Below are 5,242 nucleotides of genomic sequence, written 5' to 3' on the forward strand. Positions count from 1 at the left end.
ACCTGTGCTTACTTCAAAGTCAGGGCATGCCTTCTTCAATTACAATCCTATCACCCATTCTCTTTTACTGATGGCTCAGAGAACAAACATCTGCCCTGTTTAGTTGAATTATAACAGAGTAAAAGATCTTTGACCATCCAAATCTGGGAAAACAGTGTAAGCAATGCAAATCATTCAGGTAAAATCAATAATATCAACCATTTTATATTATAGTTGGAGGCGACACAGACAGCACAAGTATTTATTTACCTGAAAAACCTGAAAAAGAGGATTTGCAGGATGCTCACTCTGTAGAGTCCTCACATGGTTGGACATAACAGGACCAGCCAAGAAGAGGACCATTAAATCTACAAGTGAAGCTGCAGAGAAAGCCTCAAGGTGGCTTTGGATGAAAAGGGCCGATCCGTGGATCGCTACTGGGATACAAGTTGTGAAGTGATCAACCCCGGCTGGGTCGCGTGAGTGAGGGTGTATGATGTTGTGAGACCCGAAACGCCCGATGACCTCAGGATACATCACTGATGATGTGTCCTAGTGCATCCAGGTGATGTTTCTTATATAGTCAGAGCCAGGCACAGCCAGTGACTCCTAGGAATAGTCTAGGTTAAAACCAAGAATAGTTTGGTGACTACTGGAGAATCAGTTGACAGCACAGAAAGACGGCAACGGGGACAGTGTGGGCTAGCACCCCAACCTGTGTCTTCCGTGAGGAATAACCCCAACAAGCTATGGAAAGCCTTAAAAAGAGATACCCCCAGGAGATCCCGAGAGAGAGGGAGGATGAGATCTCCAATCGGACGGACAAAACGTTGACGACCCATGTGAACGGACAGACTATGAGTATGACATGCACGTGCGGAAAGCTGTACAAGAACCAACGGGGCCTAAAAATCCATCAGGCCAGAATGAAGTGTTTGGAGCGGGAGAAGGAGGGGCAATGCACAGGTCTTGGACCTGGTGAGACGCAGGAGGAGCCCGGCCAGGAGGCAACCCACAGAGCCCAGTCTGTCCACGCACCTGAGCCTCCCGACTCTGGCAGAGTAGTTCCACAGCAGCGGATTAAGTGGCCTCCAGCCAGCAAATGGAGAGATTGGATGCAGTTTGATCAGGATGTGTCCAAAATTATCCAAGCCACAGCCAAAGGAGATGTCGACAAGCGACTCCAAACAATGACCACGATCGTCGTCAGTTATGCCACTGAGAGGTTTGGTCAGATGGAGAAGGGTAAGACCAAGTCCACCTCATATACTATGAACCACAGGGCCCTCAATATACATCAAATATGGCAAGAGCTTCGAACCCTCAAGAAGCAGTACAAGACAGCTGCTGATGAGGAAAAGCAGGCATTGGCAGAACTGCAGAACATTCACAGAGCAGAGTGGCACAGGAGGCAGGGAAGAGAGAGAGCAAGGAGGCGGGCAGCCTTTATTGCCAATCCCTTTGGTTTACGAAACAACTGCTAGGAGATAAGCGCAGTGGGCGTCTTGAGTGTTCATCGGAGGAAGTGAAGTGCTTTCTCCAGGACACATTGAACGATCCAAGGAGGGATCAAGATCTCGATGCCAATAAAGCCCTCATCAACCCTGCCCTATCAATAACAGTATTCAAGCTGTGGGAGCCAAGTCTGAAGGAGGTTGAGGAGGTCATCAAGGCAGCCCGATCAGCTTCCACTCCAGGCCCAGACGGCGTACCCTACCTTGTCTATAAGCGCTGACCTGCGCTTCTCCAGCACCTATGGAAAAACTTGAAGGTGATTTGGTGAAGAGGGAAAGTCGCTGACCAGTTGAGGTGTACTGAGGGAGTGTAGGTCCCTAAAGAGGAGAATTCCAGGAACATCGACCAGTTCTGAATGGTCTCCCTGCTGAGTGTAGAATGAGAGGTGTTTTTCAGCATCGTTTCCAAAAGACTGACAGAGTTCCTCCTCAAGAATAACTACATCGACCCCTCTGTCCAGAAGGGGGGGATTCCTGGAGTCCCTGGCTGCCTGGAGCACACAGGTGTGGTAACTCAGCTGATCAGAGAGGCTCATGAGAACAGAGGCAACCTTGCTGTGTTGTGGTTTGACCTGGCCAATGCCTTTAGGTCTATACCACACAAGCTGTTTGAGCTTGTACTACATCGCCACCATTTTCCCAGGAAAATCAAGGATCTGATCGTGGATTACTATAACAACTTCAGGTTAAGGGTCACTTCTGGGTCAGAAATATCAGACTGTAATCTGCTTGGCAAAGGAATAATAACAGGGCGCACCATCTCAGTTATTCTCTTTGCCTTTGCCATGAATATGGTGGTCAAGGCAGCCGAGGTAGAATGTAGAGGGCCCCTGACTAAGTCGGGTGTCTGAAAGCCCCCGATAAGAGCCTATATGGATGATCTAACCATCACAACAACATCGGTCCCAGGGAGCAGGTGGATCCTACAAGGACTTGAGAAACTCATCACGTGGGCAAGGATGAGTTTTAAGCCTTCCAAGTCAATGTCCAGGTGCTGAAGAAGGGGAAGGTGACTGATAAGTACTGATTTGCTATTGCGGGAACAGTCATCCCATCCATCACAGAGCAGCAAGTCAAGAGCTTGGGGAAAGTCTTTGACTCAAGTCTGAAAGACACAGCTGCCATTCAGAAATTCACACAGGAGCTTGGGACATGGCTCACCAAAGTTGATAGGTCTGGCCTGCTTGGTACGTTTAAAGCCTGGATCTATCAGCATTCAATCCTGCCCCAGGTCCTATGGCCTCTGCTCGTATATGCAGTCCCATTTTCAACAGTTGAGTCCCTTGAAAAGAAGATCTTTAGCTTTCTTTGGAGGTGGCTGGGACTCCCATGCAGCCTCACCAGCGCAGCACTCTATGGAATAAGGAACATCCTGCAGCTACCATTTAGCAGCCTCACAGAAGAATTAATGGTAGCACGCAACCAGAGAAGTCCTACAGTACAGGGACTCCAAGGATTGTAAGGTGTCAGCAGCTGGCGTTGAGGTGAGGACAGGCAGAAGGCTGTGGAGGTGGCAGAGTCACGCCTGAGACAGAAGGCTGTGATTGGCACCGTGGCAACAGGTAGAGCAGGTCTGGGCTACTTCCCAAAGACCCAGGTTGGCAAGGCCCAGGGCAAGGAGAGAATCCATCTACTCCAGGAAGAGGTCCGAGCAGGGGTGGAGGAAGAGAGGGCAGTAGGATTACGGCAACAGGGTGCGTGGACAAGGTGGGAGAGTACTTTCCAGCGAAGGATCACATGGTAGGACATCATGCAGGGAGATTTCATTTGCGTCCAGTTCCTGGTGCAGGTGGTCTATGATGCCCTGCCAAGCCCAGCAAACCTCCACATCTGGGGAAAGAGCGAGACACCATCCTGCCCACTTTGCTCAGGAAGAGGCTCTCTAGAACATCTACTCAGCAGCTGCCCTAAGGCACTGGCAGACGGTCGCTACTGGTGGCGCCATGACAAGGTGTTCAAGGCAGTTGTTGAAAGCTTGACTGCAGCCATCAAGACAAGCAAACTCCTCCACAGCCCTAAGAAGTCAGTTACCTTCGTTAAAGCGGGAGAGCAATCCCAGGCAAAGGCAGTAACAACAGGCTTTTCCTTCCACACAGCCTCTGACTGGCAGCTGCAGGCTGACTTGGGAAACCAGCTAAAGTTCCCGCAGCAAATTATAACAACAACACTCCAGCCAGACATGATCATTACATCTGAGGCATCAAAACAGCTGATCATGCTGTAACTGACTGTGCCCTTGGAAGAACTTATCGAGGAAGCTAGTGAGAGAAAACGTGCCAAGTACCAGGAGCTGGTGGAGGAGTGCAGGGGCAGAGGCTGGAGAGAACTCTATGAGCCCATAGAAATTGGTTGCAGAGGATTTGTAGGACGTTCACTCTGTAGAGTCCGCACACAGTTGGGCATAACAGGAGCGGTCAAGAAGAGGGCCATTAAATCTGCAAGTGAAGCCGCAGAGAAAGCCTCAAGGTGGCTTTGGATGAAGAAGGCCGATCCGTGGATCGCTGCTGGGATACAAGTTGGGGAGTGATCAACCCCGGCTGGGTCGCCTGAGTGAGGGTGTATGATGTTGCGAGACCCGAAACACTCGATGACCTCAGGATACATCACTGATGGTGTGTCCTACTGTATCCAGGTGATGTTTCTTATATAGTAAATGTCTCTAGTTCATGTTTCCAATGATATGTACAACAATCACCAGAGATAGTCTTTATACAGACAACTATGCTTGCATCCTGATACTCTCATCTACAAATTTGCCCCTATTTATATTCAGCTGCAGTCTTAAACTAGGTTATTCCATTAAAAGCAATCAGTTATCTTGCTTAAAGTTGGTGTCATTTCTCCCTTCAGTCATCAGAACTACTCTCATTAATGCAAGCCACTGGTTTATGTCCTTAAATTGTAAGGGTTGTTCCCAAGCCTCTTATTGATGTTAAAATCTTCTGCCACCAGCTGAGATCCTTGGTTTGTATCTGGGCTTTCCAATTTCACAAACTGCACAATAACCACTGAATGCATAAGACACTCCATCTCTGTTGTGCTTAATTATTACTTTGTTTGGCTATCTTCTATATTACTTGGGCCCAAGAAGCCATGGTATCAATTATTTGTCCTATATTGCCACCAACTATTTCTGTCTATAAATGACCTAAGTACTCCAGTTTCTAAAAAAACTGTTAGGACTGTCCCACAAACTTCTTTCCTTTTATACCTTTTTCTAAGTTTAAAAGGCCTGTGTTTATACCCTGTAAAACAGTTACATTTAATTTAGCATGTTTAACCCTAACATCCAATATCACACAATTTATGTCCTAATGTTGTATCTAATCCTAAAGTAAAGTTTATAAAGCATTATTGTTGACATTTATTCCATCTTTCTGTATTAAATACTGTTACACACATGAAATTCACGTCCATGACAAAAATAATAGCTATCGAACAAAAGATGCATAACTGCTCATGTCAAGAGTCTTTTATTTAAACTATACCCTCAAGTTATTTTAATGGATTTGGACATTTTGTCCTGGGTGTCTCTATTCCAAAACACATTATTTACCATCCCTTAAGTTTACTATCATTTTTCATAGTTAATAAATATCCCTTTATGTTAGACACTATATTATAATCAACAAATTAAACTGGGTTTAAAAGGTAAGGTTTGTTTTCTTAAAGGTAAGTTGTGTTTTCTCACCAATTTATACAGTAGATATTTTGTCTTACACATTGTTTTTGAGTTAGATACTGACCAT

General features: G+C 46.4%; 1 pseudogene; it reads left to right on the forward strand.

The window, feature by feature from the left end:
• The first annotated feature begins 851 nt into the window (after positions 1-851).
• On the forward strand, positions 852-4,020 carry LOC120516403 (annotated as a pseudogene).
• Positions 4,021-5,242: the final 1,222 nt, after the last annotated feature.

The sequence above is a fragment of the Polypterus senegalus genome, chromosome 16 (assembly GCF_016835505.1).
Source record: "Polypterus senegalus isolate Bchr_013 chromosome 16, ASM1683550v1, whole genome shotgun sequence".
Taxonomy (NCBI): domain Eukaryota; kingdom Metazoa; phylum Chordata; class Cladistia; order Polypteriformes; family Polypteridae; genus Polypterus; species Polypterus senegalus.